The sequence below is a fragment of the Camelina sativa genome, chromosome 17, assembly GCF_000633955.1.
Source record: "Camelina sativa cultivar DH55 chromosome 17, Cs, whole genome shotgun sequence".
Lineage (NCBI taxonomy): Eukaryota > Viridiplantae > Streptophyta > Magnoliopsida > Brassicales > Brassicaceae > Camelina > Camelina sativa.
In genome coordinates, this window is record NC_025701.1 from 28,526,444 (window position 1) to 28,544,402 (window position 17,959).

Genomic DNA, 17,959 nt, shown 5'->3' on the forward strand with positions numbered 1-17,959 from the left:
ACCGGCGACTGGTTTTGTTTTTTTCGTAGTTATGAGAAGGAAGGAAGACAAAAACGAGACCGTGGCCAGGGAGGGTGTTTAGGATTTGCATTTTGTTTTTGATGAGCAAATGTGGCGGCCGATCAATATACAAAATCAACATAATTTGCTGTTAGACTAGATCAAACTGGTTCGACCGGTCAATTTTTTAATTTTATATTGAGTTAAATGAAAAATAATTAAATTAAATTTTAATCATAAATTTCAGTTTGATTTTTGTATATACCATTAAACCACGTTTGAATAAATTCAGGAAATAATATAATTATTAAACTGGTGACAAAGATAACAAAAGGCAAAACACAAATCAAACCAAACAATACCAAATTAAAATAAAATCAAAAACCAAACCAAAATTAATTGATTTTGGCGCTATTCTCAAAACTCTAGCTCCAAATGTCGTGACGCTCGATGCCACAACCCATCGAACCGGCAAAACCGGTATACATTGTCTCAAGAACAACCTCCGAGAGATTAACTTGTGTTTCGATCAATGCCCTCTTGTTTCTTTAAATGCGCAGGTGCAAGCATAACAGTGACTTTACTGTTCTTGTATTCAATCGAAGTCTTGTAGTTATCCCCACTACTAAGCTTCACTTCCTTAAATGACTATTGATTCTTCCCTCCGGTTCTTGTTTGAACCCAATACCCAGCTTTCTCAGAGACCTTTGAGTTAACAGAGTTAATATTAATACCAACATGATTATCATTAATATCGCCAAAACGTTTGTCTTGGAAGACATCAAACACGACCGCAAAGAGATAGTTATTAGGATTGCCATTGGTTGTGCGGTTAACTAGACCGAGGAAGCCACGGATTGAGTCTTTGTCGTAGTTTACGGTTGGGACCACGATGAAGGCGAGACCATGACCGGGGTTGTTAGGGTTTGACCGGCGAGGAGTGATGGAGAAAGTGAAAGATGTTTTGAAAGAGTAAACAGAAGAAGAAGAAGAAGAAGAAGAAGAAGTGTTGTTGGATGCTTTGAATGGGATTGGATCCGTGTAAAGGCCTTGACCGTGTGAGAATGGAATATTGTCACGGGTCATGGAGAGAGCTCCGGACCGTCTCATGCCATCGGCTGCTGGTCCGAGCTCGGCGTATCCGATGAAGAATAGATTTGTTCCGTCGAAGTTGTTGAAGTTGAATTTGAAGGCGGAAATGGTTTCAGAGCTTGATAAAGCTATGAACAGAGCAATGAAACATAATTTTTGGATTTGCATTATGAGTTTTGTGTACTTGTGTTGTGTTTGATTTTGGTATATTATGGTAAGGGAAGGTTGTGTGTATTATATATATATAGGGTGGCAAGAGTCATCCACATTGATTTTTCAAACATATAAAGTGGTCAATTTAGATAACGCAACCTCGGACACATGAAAAGACTCATTATTTTATTTTTCAGTTTAGCACTATATATTTATTTAGTAGTTTCAATCATATCAAAAGACAAGTTTTATAACAAAACAAAAGTAGAATTCAGATGACATATGGAATATGAATGACTGAAAAAAGGTTTTGGCAAATAAAATTGGTAGACTGAGAGATGAGTGGTGCTCTACCGCTAGGATGGTGCAGGATGGTTGAGTGACGGACTTGACAGGTATGGACTGAACATATACTGAAACTGAATGATGGATCACATCTTCTTGGTAGTATGAAGAACGCCGTGAATTAGTACCATTATGTATCCTCCAAACAAACAATTGTACAAAGTGGACAGTGTTAATCTCCCCAAGCAATTTATCCTTCTTCTGCTGAACATTACCAAAAACTTCTTTGTTCCAGTCCATCAGCGTCTCCTGCAACCGCTTGAGAGCTACTGGAGTAACAATGCGCTATTCCAAGAGTTGGCTAGCAGCTCCTTCAAACTCGAGTGCAACAATCATGCTGCTTCGAATCTGAAGGGACGTTTTGTTGGATCCAACATCACCTCCGATGAGAACTTCACAAGCAAAGGCGCATGATCGGAGGCTAAAAAAGGCAGGTGTTGCACCGTTGCCTCCTGCTATTTCAACCGAGCATGTGCACAACACATAACACGATCGAGTCTCTTAGCCACAGCAAACCGCTCCTCTTGTCCTCTTCTCCAAGTGAATTTGTTCCCCTTGAACCCCATGTCGATCAGAGAGAGATCATTACTCCACTCTCCAGAAGCTAAAGAATTCGATGACAGGCGGCCATTACCACCCGACCGCTCTTCCAACCGGAGAATTGTGTTAAAATCTCCTCCTATCACCACAGGACCCTCTGCCCCTTTCACCGCATCTCCCAGTCTACCCCACAATCCACTCCTCCTGCTCGCCGTAAGGGCAGCATAGACCACAATCCAATTAACAGAATCCAATCCATTAACAACCTTTGCGTGAATGAACTGGTCTGTAGATTTGACAATACTCACATTCCCAATCCCAGTCCGCCACAGGAGCCAAAACCCCCCACTATGTCCCACCGCATCCACCCAGAAAGAGTTCTCGAACCCTAAGCCGTGACAAATGCGTCCTGCTTGATCACCACCGGCGTGAGTTTCAAACACCGCCAGCATATCCACAGGAAACTTCATCAATAAATATTGAACTGATCGTCTAAACTGGGGTTTATTTTCCCCCCGGCAATTCCACAAAATGCAATTCATCCTTACTCTGCAATAAAAGAACAGAACTACCGAGGAAACCCATTAATCCGACCGAACAATCCCTCCGCTCTCTGTCGACGCATTCTGGGCAATAATCTCCACATCCATGGGCAGGGAGTTCGAGACCAACTCATCCGCCCCCACAACCCGTCGTCCCGGCTCCTCACCATCATGATACTATTCAACCGCCGGTGATTACAAACCTTCGGTTTTCAAACATTCCCCGACTCCACTCTCATCCGTTTTCCCGAGGCAGATAGTTCACTCTGACCCCTTAGTGGACCATAGACAAGCCCTTTTGTAGATCTTGCAGATTTCGAATAAGTGGGCTTTGGCCCATTAGCCTCAGATTGCTTCTTCACATGCCTTTAGTCTTTTGCCACTTCTCGCGCCTAAATTCCACACTCCATAGCCCCAAAAATCAGCCCCTTTCCTTGAACACCACTCTTTCCATTATCAATTGATTTTGAGTATGCATATTTTCTTTATTCACTCCTAGAGGATCAACTACTTGCCTTATCTCCTCTCCATCAATATTTTCCCCCAAATTACCAAAAGTATTGGATACCGTAATCAATGCGGAGTCCTTCACCACCAAAGGAACCCGGCGGTCAATACCACCACTATTTGACACTGCACTCGTCGAGGATCTCTATAACACCCCTATCCCACTATTAATGATGGGATAGGCCGTGGTTCAATAACTGGTCGAGTGTGTTGGGGAGTCCACGTTAACTGTTTTGGCGGGAATGGTTAGCGACATATATTAATAATGTTCGTGCTAGCATACGCGATAATTGGCGGGAACAGTTATTGGCGTAAGAAAACACGCGGCTATGACATAAGTGGTGGTTACTGGGAGGAATGCGTATTTAAGAAATTATGCGCGTCTTTCTTGGACACAGACGGGAGACGACAGTTCTGTTCGCAAGAGAAAGAGAAACACCGTGTGAAATCCAAGATTTAGAGAGGATGGCCGGGTTCTGGGGAGCGGTTATCGATAGTCTGTTCGATGATCGGATTATGTATGTCTTACAATTCAGTATGTCCACCGGATATCGAGATGCACGATCGATGTGTGGGATCGGCGTGCGGGAATGGAGATCGAGCCCGAGTCAGTGATGGTACGCTGGTTGAGCGAGTCGGTGTCGATGTGATCGGGAGTACGTGGTGTATGAGCATCTGATGGTTCGAGTGTATCCGGCAGTTACCGGAGGACTGAACGATATCTGACAGAACTGTATGCGTGGGCGAGTGATCTGTCACGGATTTTGAAGTTTCAGTAGTACGCGGTACACATCACCGAGAGTGTTGGTATGCGGTACCAAACTCTGTTAGTGTGGTACGCGGTACACATCACCGAGAGTGGTGGTACGCCGTACCGGACTCTATAGGTGGTGGTACGCGGTACGCATCACCGAGAGTGGTCATACGCGGTATGCATCACCGAGAGTGACGGTACGCGGTACCGGATTCTGTTAGTGGGGGTACGCGGTACGCATCACAGCTCAAAGTTGTCAGATCCACTCGAACCTGTTCCCCGAGACCCTTCGCAATACCCATCAAAATGGATCTGTGGTAGTAATGCACCGGGATGTTTGTGATCCGGACCCAATCAGGGGTGGTGACAATATCATCAGTCAGCGGATTAAACTCCAGTACCCAAGCCTACACCATGAGATAGCTCCCAAAAACTCTCCATGGCCCCCCAAATAGTACAGCAAGGTATTCCTCCTCCCTCTCAAAACATACCATAAATTTTTGGCGAGAAAAGTCCATCACGAACATTGCACCATATGGTTTCCACAACTCCCGTAGCTTTCGACTCAACACCACTATCGAGACATGACATTCAAGGACCTTGACAACCATACAGTTTTTCCATAATCCCTTCATCACCGCCAAGACTTCCTCTCCAATAGTAACCACTGGTTCACGGTTTACTCCGTTCGGGAACTCCAACACCAATCTTTCCGAAACAAAATCATCCGCCAAAACTTCCTCCTGGATAGGTAACCCCCCACCATTACATCCTACAACCCTCTGCACCCGCGACTAAGACTTATCCAGGGGATCTCCTGGCGGTTCTGGGGAGCGGTTATCAATAGTCTGTTCGATGATCGGATTATGTATGTCTTACAATTCAGTATGTCCACCGGATATCGAGATGCACGATCGATGTGTGGGATCGGCGTGCGGGAATGGAGATCGAGCCCGAGTCAGTGATGGTACGCTGGTTGAGCGAGTCGGTGTCGATGTGATCGGGAGTACGTGGTGTATGAGCATCTGATGGTTCGAGTGTATCCGGCAGTTACCGGAGGACTGAACGATATCTGACAGATCTGTATACGTGGGCGAGTGATCTGTCACGGATTTTGAAGTTTCAGTGGTACGCGGTACACATCACCGAGAGTGTTGGTACCGAACTCTGTTAGTGTGGTACGCGGTAAACATCACCGAGAGTGGTGGTACGCAGTACTGGACTCTGTAGGTGGTGGTACGCGGTACGCATCACCGAGAGTGGTGATACGCGGTATGCATCACCGAGAGTGACGGTACGCGGTACCGGATTCTGTTAGTGGGGGTACGCGGTACGCATCACAGCTCAAAGTTGTCAGATCCACTCGAACCGGTTTCCCGAAAACCTTCGCAATACCCATCAAAATGGATCTGTGGTAGTAATGCACCCGGATGTTTGTGATCCGGACCCAATCAGGGGTGGTGACAATCTCATCAGTCAGCGGATTAAACTCCAGTACCCAAGCCTACACCATGAGATAGCTCCCAAAAACTCTCCATGGCCCCCCAAATAGTACAGCCAAGTATTCCTCCTCCCTCTCAAAACATACCATAAATTTTTGGCAAGAAAAGTCCATCACGAACATTGCACCATATGGTTTCCACAACTCCCGTAGCTTTCGACTCAACACCACTATCGAGACATGACATTCAAGGACCTTGACAACCATACAGTTTTTCCATAATCCCTTCATCACCGCCAAGACTTCCTCTCCAATAGTAACTGGTTCACGGTTTACTCCTTTCGGGAACTCCAACACCAATCTTTCCGAAACAAAATCATCCGCCAAAACTTCTTCCTGGATAGGTAACCCCCCACCGTTACATCCTACAACCCTCTGGACCCACGACTAAGACTTATCCAGGGGATCTCCAGGCGGTTCTGGGGAGCGGTTATCGATAGTCTGTTCGATGATCGGATTATGTATGTCTTACAATTCAGTATGTCCACCGGATATCGAGATGCATGATCAATGTGTGGGATCGGCGTGCGGGAATGGAGATCGAGCCCGAGTCAGTGATGGTACGCTGGTTGAGCGAGTCGGTGTCGATGTGATCGGGAGTACGTGGTGTATGAGCATCTGATGGTTCGAGTGTATCCGGCAGTTACCGGAGAACTGAACGATATCTGACAGATCTGTATACGTGGGCGAGTGATCTGTCACGGATTTTGAAGTTTCAGTGGTACGCGGTACACATCACCGAGAGTTATGGTATGCGGTACCGAACTCTGTTAGTGTGGTAAGCGGTTCACATCACCGAGAGTGGTGGTACGCAGTACCGGACTCTGTAGGATGTGGTACGCGGTACGCATCACCGAGAGTGGTGATACGCGGTATGCATCACCAAGAGTGACGGTACACGGTACCGGATTCTGTTAGTGGGGGTACGCGGTACGCATCACAGCTCAAAGTTGTCAGATCCACTCGAACCGGTTTCCCGAGACCCTTCGCAATACCCACCAAAATGGATCTGTGGTAGTAATGCACCGGGATGTTTGTGATCCGGACCCAATCAGGGGTGGTGACAATCTCATCAGTCAGCGGATTAAACTCCAGTACCCAAGCCTACACCATGAGATAGCTCCCAAAAACTCTCCATGGCCCCCCAAATAGTACAGCCAAGTATTCCTCCTCCCTCTCAAAACATACCATAAATTTTTGGCGAGAAAAGTCCATCACGAACATTGCACCATATGGTTTCCACAACTCCCGTAGCTTTCGACTCAACACCACTATCGAGACATGACATTCAAGGACCTTGACAACCATACAGTTTTTCCATAATCCCTTCATCACCGCCAAGACTTCCTCTCCAATAGTAACTGGTTCACGGTTTACTCCTTTCGGGAACTCCAACACCAATCTTTCCGAAACAAAATCATCCGCCAAAACTTCTTCCTGGATAGGTAACCCCCCACCGTTACATCCTACAACCCTCTGGACCCACGACTAAGACTTATCCAGGGGATCTCCAGGCGGTTCTGGGGAGCGGTTATCGATAGTCTGTTCGATGATCGGATTATGTATGTCTTACAATTCAGTATGTCCACCGGATATCGAGATGCATGATCAATGTGTGGGATCGGCGTGCGGGAATGGAGATCGAGCCCGAGTCAGTGATGGTACGCTGGTTGAGCGAGTCGGTGTCGATGTGATCGGGAGTACGTGGTGTATGAGCATCTGATGGTTCGAGTGTATCCGGCAGTTACCGGAGAACTGAACGATATCTGACAGATCTGTATACGTGGGCGAGTGATCTGTCACGGATTTTGAAGTTTCAGTGGTACGCGGTACACATCACCGAGAGTTATGGTATGCGGTACCGAACTCTGTTAGTGTGGTAAGCGGTTCACATCACCGAGAGTGGTGGTACGCAGTACCGGACTCTGTAGGATGTGGTACGCGGTACGCATCACCGAGAGTGGTGATACGCGGTATGCATCACCAAGAGTGACGGTACACGGTACCGGATTCTGTTAGTGGGGGTACGCGGTACGCATCACAGCTCAAAGTTGTCAGATCCACTCGAACCGGTTTCCCGAGACCCTTCGCAATACCCATCAAAATGGATCTGTGGTAGTAATGCACCGGGATGTTTGTGATCCGGACCCAATCAGGGGTGGTGACAATCTCATCAGTCAGCGGATTAAACTCCAGTACCCAAGCCTACACCATGAGATAGCTCCCAAAAACTCTCCATGGCCCCCCAAATAGTACAGCCAAGTATTCCTCCTCCCTCTCAAAACATACCATAAATGTTTGGCGAGAAAAGTCCATCACGAACATTGCACCATATGGTTTCCACAACTCCCGTAGCTTTCGACTCAACACCACTATCGAGACATGACATTCAAGGACCTTGACAACCATACAGTTTTTCCATAATCCCTTCATCACCGCCAAGACTTCCTCTCCAATAGTAACCACTGGTTCACGGTTTACTCCGTTCGGGAACTCCAACACCAATCTTTCCGAAACAAAATCATCCGCCAAAATTTCCTCCTGGATAGGTAACCCCCCACCGTTACATCCTACAACCCTCTGCACCCACGACTAAGACTTATCCAGGAGATCTCCAGGCGGCCCCCCCCCCATCCCCAAAATCCACCATAGTGGCGTCCTGATCACCTCCGTAAGAAACCCTAGAATCGCCCATTTATCTCTCCAACGAGATTTTTGTATTACTAATTGAATTTTGTATTTGTTAATGCTCACAATTAATTTATATTTTCAATATTTCTAAAAGTAGGAAGCTTATTAACATTAAAATAATAATAAATTAATCATGAAAAAGGAATGAGAGTGAGGGGAGATTATGATTTATCCCTTTAAATATGATATATATCTTAACATCATTCAATATTATTCATCACTAAATAAATATGAAAATTAAAATCAAATAAATTATATTGCCATTATAGATGCTCTAATTCTCTATAATTACAGTAGGATATTTATATTATAATTGCTGGAAAAAAATGTATATTATAATTAGGTGCAATGAATCTTAGATTGATTGATATCTAGTATACTAACTATTTAATAAATTAACATAAAAGACATAGACGGTCTATGATAGACTTTTTAAAATAAAAAAAAAAACTATGCTATATTATGATTTTTTTCCCTTTAAATATAGTGTATTAACTCTTCATGTTTTGGTGCGACCTTTTAATAGAAGATGAAACTTTTCAAAACCAGGTATTTGCCACCACTCCTAGTCAATCTCCTAATACGAATACACCTCTATTTATATTTGAGAAAATAATTTGATTTGGTTTAGTTAGTTGAGTAGCATTCAAGTTATGGGTTCGATCATGAAAAAGTATTATTCTTTAAAAACACGATTCAAGGCATGTTTTATCCTCCATACGCATAACCAGATCATACACATTCATGGACCCTTAAACTAGTATAATCTAGGATAAACACAGAAGAATAAATATTCCTAAGAAAGACTTTACCACCCTTAACTATGCAAAAACCATGAAGCAGCATTCAAGATGGTGTCATCCAAAGAAAAGAATGATCGAAAGAAAATTAGACAACCAACCGAAATGTAGCAATCTCTTAATGTTCTAGAATAGTAAGAAACAGAGAAGTGATTAATAAAGCATTACACATTTAGTAGACACAAAGAGCAGAGACTCATTAGCCACATGCCTATAGTGGGGATGATAAAACTGTATGTCAATTACAGAACTGTATTATTAAAAAAAAAACATAACTAACAGAGAAAAGTCTAAATGGATACAGTAGTGATTCAATGGAGCCCAAAGCTCCATCAAGTGGTAAAGATTAAGTGACTAACACTAGTGTCATAACACATATATTTACAATCAATGTATCGTAAACAAATCAAGGCAATGAGTATACTTGTAGAATGTAGGACAATAATAATCAGTGTATGATGCACACTTCGAGAATGTCATTTTGTATGTTTAAGCCAATCACCAAGAGTTTAGAGCGTGACATATACAAGCAAGAGATCTTATGATACATACATGCACAAAAGCAGAGATAATAAGTATAAAGTTAAGTCAATCTACCACAGTAAATAATCTGAGAATCAAAACGCAAAAGTCACAAATGCATTATCCAAAGACAATCTGACAACTAACCAAAATGCAAGAACTATGATCACCAGACATCTTATAATGTAACACAAAGCAAAAACAATTACAGAGGACACTGGTAATTGACAAAACCAAAATTGAAAATAGAAGTGTCTATTTCAAACAAACAATATTTCCTTTCTTAAGAGATTACAGATGGAATAAAAAAATGAAATAGACAAGAACATACACATGAATAGTAGCTTCGTTTCTTAGAAACGTACAGAAAATGACTCTTATAGTCTTATACAATGTTCTATACTACTAACTCATTGCATTACTTTGCCGTATGACAAACTAAAAACTCGACTTTGAACATATCTATATGTGTACTAGAAGAAATTTCAAGTCTAACAACTAATATAGCAAACTATGGTTCCTAGAACCGATACAAAATATTAGACATAGAACACAATTAGTGTACTAAATTCTGATTTGACATCAGTCATAGAAAAGTATTATTGAAACAAAAAGCATGGTAGGAAAATCAAGAAAGATCAATTGCACATTCTAGTAATTCAATAGATTCCAAGCTCCAGCAACTCAGTAAGACTAAGATTAGACACTAGTAACCATAAGAGAGATATTTTCAATCATTCATATAGCTCGAACAACTCAATAAGACTAAGATTAGACTCTAGTTAAACTCAAGCAACGTGTACAANTATTTCCTTTCTTAAGAGATTACAGATGGAATAAAAAAATGAAATAGACAAGAACATACACATGAATAGTAGCTTCGTTTCTTAGAAACGTACAGAAAATGACTCTTATAGTCTTATACAATGTTCTATACTACTAACTCATTGCATTACTTTGCCGTATGACAAACTAAAAACTCGACTTTGAACATATCTATATCTGTACTAGAAGAAATTTCAAGTCTAACAACTAATATAGCAAACTATGGTTCCTAGAACCGATACAAAATATTAGACATAGAACACAATTAGTATACTAAATTCTGATTTGACATCAGTCATAGAAAAGTGTTATTGAAACAAAAAGCATGGTAGGAAAATCAAGAAAGATCAATTGCACATTCTAGTAATTCAACAGATTCCAAGCTCCAGCAACTCAATAAGACTAAGATTAGACACTAGTAACCATAAGAGAGATATTTTCAATCATTCATATAGCTCCAACAACTCAATAAGACTAAGATTAGACTCTAGTTAAACTCAAGCAACGTGTACAATCTGTTAATCATCAGTTAATGATGCAGAATACCAAAATATTAATCAACAAGGGTTTAGAGGATAGCGCAAAACATATACATTTGAGATTCAAGAAAACTACTACAAGTAACAAGATGCATACATTTCATAGAATGAAAACCTTCTGTTACATAGAAGCACCAAAACAGAGATAATAAGTATTTTATACACAATGTAATGTTCCAAAATAAAATCTACCTTTTTATCCTAGACAACAGAAAATACTAGCATTATACACAAATGATTCACACCAGTAGAATAATCACCAAGGGTTATAACTTTTAAGCAAAACACAGGCGACTAAAAGAGAGAACCTATGATACTTACAAGCACCAAAAGAGAGATAAGCATATACCTTAACAAATCAAAATTGTATCATAATTACAAACAAGTTTGAAAAAGCATATACCTGTTTAAGAAGTCTGCTACGCTTGGAATCTCCTCAATGCCTTCCGAAGCACATAACCTGCGGAAAATAAAATTGGTTAGTCTTCATTTAATGAGAATGGTTGATACTTACCTCATTTTTCGAAGCTATTGATCGTCTTTTCTCTCTATGTTTTAGGCTCAGCTTTTTTTTTTTTTGAAGACTTCTTTAAGTCATTGGTCTATTAGTTTTAGCCTTTATCTTAACCTCTTTCTCTTAAGGAGCTGGTCGTTTTTACCATCCAACAAGTCTTAACCACTCCATTGTTGTCTTTGTCAGATATCTTTGTCTTATTTCTTTAAGCCGTTGGTAACTTCTTTAAGCCGTTGGTCTAATAGTTTTTAGGTTCAGCCTTTATCTTAACCTCTTTCTCTTAATGTGCTGGTCGTTTTTACCATCCAACAAGTCTTTCCTCAAGTGTTGGTCGTTTTTACCATCCAACAAGTCTTACTCAAGTGTTGGTCGTTTTTACCATCCAACAAGTCTTTGTCACATATCCTTGTCAAATCTTTATTAAGCCGTTGGTCCACTCCATTGCCTTATAACTTCTTTAAGCCGTTGGTCTATTAGTACTAGGTTCAGCCTTTATCTTTACCTCTTCCTCTTAATGTGTTGGTCGTTTTTACCATCCAACAAGTCTTTGTCAAATATCTTTGTCTTTATCGTTTTTAAGCCGTTGGTAACCGCTCTATAGTCTTATAACTTCTTTAAGCCGTTGGTCTATTAGTTTTCAGGTTCAGCCTTTATTCAACCTGTTTCTCTTAATGTGTTGGTCGTTTTTACCATCCAACAAGTCTTTCCTCAAGTGTTGGTCGTTGTTACCATCCAACAAGTCTTAATCACTCCATTGTCTTTGTCAAAGATCTTTGTCTTATTTCTTTAAGCCCGTGGTATCTGCTATTCTTTAAGCCGTTGGTCTATTAGTTTCCTTTGATGTCTTATTTCTTTGTCTACTGTTGTCTTTATGCCTCATATTGTTAAGCCGCTGGTCTGATTCCATCAAACAAAAGGTTGGTCGTTTTAATCCTCCAACCCAAAGTCTGTGACTTCTTTCTATGTCTTAAGTCAGGGGTAGTCAAATTGTGAACTCTTTCTTTTCTTTTTCCCCTTTTATACAGTCTCAGTCTTATAGACTTCATTAAGCCGGTGGTCTGATTCCATCAAACAAAAGGTTGGTCGTTCATACCATCCAACCTAAAGTCTGTGACTTCTTTCTATGTCTTAAGTCAGGGGTAGTCAAATTATGAACTCTTTCTTTTATTTTTTCCCCTTTATACACAGTCTCTGTCTTATAGACTTCTTAAGCCGTTGGTCATTCCCCCATCAAACAAAGGGTTGGTCGTTTTTACCATCCAACCCAAAGTCTGTGACTTCTTTCAATGTCTTAAGTCGGGGAGAGTCAAATTGTGAACTCTTTTTATTCCTTTTTCCCGTCTCGGTCATTCCCTCCCAACATGCATGCACTACCCATCCAATATATCCGATTCCGTTCGGGACAATGTCCCCAAAAAGAATCAGACAGAGCACCATTAGATTAGTGTCTGCCCATGAATCTCTTTGGGTTTTAAAAAAACAAAACAAAAACCTTCCAAAAACAAAAAACCAACAAGTTCTGTAGAACAATTTTAAAAAGGCTTTGAAAAACAGATGACTTGGATATATAAATACCAAGACTGATGATGTCATCAATTGCAAAACAAAACCATAGACGAGAACTGATCCAGTAAAGGTTTGTTGTTCTCTTGTTCAATTTCGATCCTCAAAAACTGAAAAACAAAACCAAACCAAAATTAAAATCAGGAAGACAAGCGATATACATACCTCGACCACATGTTTCAAGCGGAGACAAGCTTCTTCAAATCTTTAAACAAAATCACGATTATTAGGAAACTTGAAATCCAAAAAAAAAAACAGAATCACAAAAGATATGGAAGAAATCTAACCAGGCATTGTTGAGTAAAACCAGGCATTGTTGAGTTCAGCTATGGACGAAAACTTTTGAGAATCTTGGTAGTTCCTCCTACCCTTTGCGGAAGCAGATCTACGTGATAAAGGACCGGAATGTGAAGCTCTCTTGTGAGGAATAATGATACCCTGAGACTATCTGTTTGGTTCAAATGCTTGTGATGATGGCCTCGGTGGATCAATTGGGAAACCAGATGCAACTTCTTCAGGATGAGGATTAAACTTCTTGCTTCGGCTTCTATTAGTAGACTGGCTCTGCCTTTTCTGCATAGGATGTTAATGCGAGATAGGGTCAAAAACAATGAATAAAAAGCAAGAAGCTTTAACATCGAAAGATATAATAAGCTTTTACTAAAAATATTAACCTGCATTGATGTAACCAGCTCTGCATTTGCGTCAGGGGCTGGAATAGCTCGAGATTCCTTAGTTCCTCTTCTTTCTTGGTGTCTTTGGTCCCTGTTTCCTCCAACTTGTCTACAGACAAAGAGCAAGACTGAAGTTAATATATGTTTTCTTTTTGCCTTAACTATTCAAGCAATTGTAAGAGCACTGCAGAGTAAAAGTAACATCAGACTAGAAAAGTCGGGATGTAATACCTTCTACTTTCCTCATCCCGCATTCTTGCATCGAGCTCTTTGCTGGGAGGATATTTAGGCAAGCTTGAAGGATCACATGGAAGAGGTCTAGTGGAAAAGAACTGGAAATAAAAGAATGATAATTGAGGTTACAAAAGCATTGACCATGAGTTAAATATAGCAAATCCCAAGAACACGCAGCATTTACAGACTGAGAATTGCCAGTACCTCACTCTTGAGAGCTGCGGCGGCTGTTCCACGATCATCAGGATTGAATGAAAGCAAAGTTTCAAGAAGGGCTAAAGCTGGCTGAGGAAACTCCTTGAATGTTTCACCCACTAAGCGTTTATGTGGCTGTGTAGGCTTGAAAATTGTTGCATGAGGCAACCTCGATTTCACCCAATAGTCCTCGGAAGGTGAGCCGCATAGCTTGAAAATCTTGTGCAACTGTTGCACCTGTAACACCATAGGCGTTACCAGAGTCACCATAAGAACTCAAACTAGTCTCACAGCAAGCAGAGCAAACACTAAAAGAGATTAAAACTAAAAATGCAATCTACACCTCAGTTCTACCAGGCATAATAGGCTTGCCTGCATATAGTTCAGCAAGAATGCAACCTGCACTCCACAAATCAACTGCTGCTCCATATCAAGTTGCTCCACGCAAAAGCTCGGGTGGACGGTACCAAAGAGTTACCACACGACTGGTCAAAGGCTGAGTTTGACGAGGATCAAAGAAACTAGCTAATCCAAAGTCAGCAATCTTTAGAACACCACTATTAGGTTTGAGCCTTTTATGTCTCGATGAAGTACACCACGACTGTGACAATAGTCTAGACCGTGTAATAGTTGCTGCAGGTAGCATTTGACCTGTACAAGAACCAATAAAAAAGAAATCCCATCCTCAGAGAATTGCAATGAAAGCGGTGAACAAGTACCTTGATGAACAACATATATAAATTACTACAAGTACTCTGACCAATCTGCATAAAGCAAGTAAAAAACTACTGCATCAGAGATCTTTCCTCACAGACAGCTAGCTATAAGTCCAAAACCTCAGAGAATTGTAATGAAAGCGGTGAACAAGGCCAAGAAGATGTTGAACAGAAACATAAAAAAGTACCTGTGATTCAGAAAATTTAATAGCAGGATGAGAGGCTAGTCCAGCTAGATCATGTTCAAACAAAATCACGAAACGCAAAATTAAAATCAGGAAGACAAGCGGTATACATACCTCAACCACATGTTTCAAGCGGAGACAAGCTTCTTCGAATCCCTAAACAAAATCACGACTATTAGGAACTTGAAATCCAAAACAAAATCACGACTATTAGGGATCTAACCAAAGTTATCATAAAAACCCAAACGATGATGGTAGCAGATTCAAACCAAATCAAGCATACTCCAATTACAATCAAAACCCTAGAGCAGTACCTCGATGCCGGATTTCAAGCGGAGACATGCATCTTCGAAATCCCTAAACAAGAAAACGTATAATACGAACTATTAGAAAACTTGGATATCAAACAAAAAAAACAAATCGCGAAAGATTAGTAAGGAATCTAACCATAATCACCATCAAAAACCTAGAAGATTGTAGCAGATTCACGCTAAATTAAGCATCCTCCAAGTTCCGTTAAAACCCTAGATCAGTACAACATAAAGATCGATTACACCAATCTATAAATCCTAAAACCAAACTCGCGATCTATAGAAATCGAAAGAAACTTACTAATTGACAAATTTTTACAGATCTTCGATTAATCGAGTGGATTCTTCATTCTTCCCGAAGAAAAAGAGAGAGATTTTGAGAGAGAACAAACTTTTTTTTTTTTTTTTTTCTGATGAATTGTGAAAATATTAATCCGTTGCGTCCCGAGTAAACGCGTTTATATTATTAATGCTGTATCGACCGTTGAACCGTTAGATACTCTAATCGGACGCTCCTGCATCTTCCGTTGTAGGCGGTTTAAAGATAGGCCCAATACGGCCCATTTATGTCAAACTTAAACAACGCGTATTCTAATTTACTAAATACAGAGATAAATTATTCAAGGAACGGATACATGTCACGTTACTAAGCTTGTTTATCGGTGGTATACAAGGGGTTGTTAGTGGGGTTTTAAGTATTTTTTGGAGAAAAAATAAATCAGAAAGAAATAAAAAACTGAAGAGATCCTCTTATATAATAGACTCTCTTCGGGTGTAAGAGACGCCACGTGTTGATGTTTGGTTGGACGAAAGTAAAATAGAGAAGGTGAAGATTGAGAACAAAAATTTTTTTTGGCCTAATCGTGTTCTTTCTCTTCCTCTCTCTCTCGCTCTCTGTCGCGAACCTCTCAATCCGAGGATATTCTTGGATCAGGTTCGTTTCTTTTGTAGTCACTTCGAATTTTTAAGCATTCGATTTTTTTTTCTAAATTGTAGGAGGAAAATTCGAGTTTATACATGGTTACTCTAGTTAATGAGAGTTGTTGGTTTAACTACCAATCGCATATGTTTGCTACAAATGTGGAAGTTGTTTAAGTGAAAACTTGCAAGGTAATTGAATAAGAGGCATTTGTTGTTGTGTGGTTTAGTTAGTTCATGTATGCTTTCAAAGGATCAGAGAGGGATTTAGTTAGGGATGATTGTAATTGGGGGTGGTTTTAATTGATTGATTGAATGTGGTTTTGTTGTTGTGTTTGATTTTTTGCAGTTAGTGCTGATTACAGAGGACTCTCAGATTGAGCTTTTGTTGAAGGAAGTGAAAGGAAAAGACTTAACTGAGCTAATTGCTGGTGGAAGGGAGAAGCTTGCTTCAGTGCCGTCTGGTGGTCGTGGTGTTGCTATGGCTTCTGCTCCATCCGCTGGAGGAGGAGGCGGTGGTGCCCCTGCAGCTGAGTCCAAGAAAGAAGAGAAGAAGGAAGAAAAGGAAGAATCCGATGATGTAAGTTTTCTTTATATTTCTTTCTTGTAAGTTTTTTTTAAAAGATCTGAAATATATATACAAAAAAGGGAGAGAGAGTAGAGTCTGTGAGGCAAGAAATGAATGGAAGTTTCCGACTCTTGCTTGCTTTGTTATTCATTTTTCTTTTTTATATGTATGGTGTGAATGAATGGAAGTTTCCGACTCTGCTGCTGTTGCTCTGTCTCTCGTCTTCGTCTTTTCTTGTTTTTTTCCAGCAGAGTTAATTTATATCAGAATCGGTGGTCGGGATGATGGGAGGTTATTGCGCTTCAGCTCTCAGCTGAGCATAATGTGAGCATAGAGTCTGTGAGGCAAGAAATGCACTCCTTGCATCCTGATGACTCCCGTATTGTCGTCTTAAAGCACAATGTCTGGCGTGTTAAGGGCCTTATTCAGGTCAGGTGCCTTTCTCTACCAAGTCCTGATCTGATATTTATTATTTGATGTGAATTGATCTTGAAAGCCTTTGTTCCTTTCTTGTGTGTGTTTGCAATTTGCAGGTATCACGATCCATAGGAGACTTGTATCTTAAGAAAGCCGAGTTCAACAGGGAACCGTTGTACACAAAGTTCCGGCTGCGGGAGCCAATGAAAAGACCAAAGTTCCGGCTGCAGATCTTTTTGTATATATATTTCAGATCTTTTATTAATGTAAGTTTTCTTTATATTTTAGGAAGAATTCTAACGAAGCTGGTTTATTTGCTTCCTCTCTCTCTCTCTTTATGTAAGTATTTTGACTGACTCTTGAATCTATTTAGCCCTCAACCAGAAACATAAAAAGCCTCACAAATGAAAACATTTGCATTCAGTGCGATCCAAATGCAATACAATGGCTTTAGGTTACATACAAGATTCAAAGAAGCAGATTCATTGTTCAACAAACACACTTGATCCTCTTTACACAGATTCAAACAAGCTGGTTTATTTGTCAACGCCTATTTATTTACCAAAACAAGATTCCAAATATTTTTGCACTTCTGTTGTATTAAAATTAATCATTCTCTCCATTTATAAATTAATCATTCTCTCCATTTATAAATTGCACTTCTGTTGTAATATGTATTAATGTTTTTATTATGTTTTGTATGTTTGAAAATTAATTAAAATGGAATATTTTCTAATTTTAGAAAATCTTAAATGTTTACACATTTATACCACTTCTATTCTATTTAAAAATTTTAAATTTTAAAAAACAATATTTTCAAAAATAAGAGACCCAAAATAAGAACCTACCAATA

The 17,959-nt window shown here is 40.4% G+C and overlaps 2 long non-coding RNA genes and 2 pseudogenes across 2 annotated transcripts; 2 read left to right on the plus strand and 2 right to left on the minus strand.

Moving 5' to 3' along the window:
- On the minus strand, positions 242-10,229 carry LOC104758241 (annotated as a pseudogene).
- On the minus strand, positions 263-15,767 carry LOC104759867 (annotated as a pseudogene).
- LOC109130201 lies at positions 16,032-16,668 on the plus strand. Its single transcript, XR_002036313.1, has 2 exons — positions 16,032-16,137; positions 16,471-16,668. It is a non-coding gene; the product is annotated as an uncharacterized LOC109130201 (long non-coding RNA).
- LOC104758242 lies at positions 16,700-17,464 on the plus strand. The gene is made up of 2 exons (XR_762657.1): positions 16,700-17,118; positions 17,223-17,464. It is a non-coding gene; the product is annotated as an uncharacterized LOC104758242 (long non-coding RNA).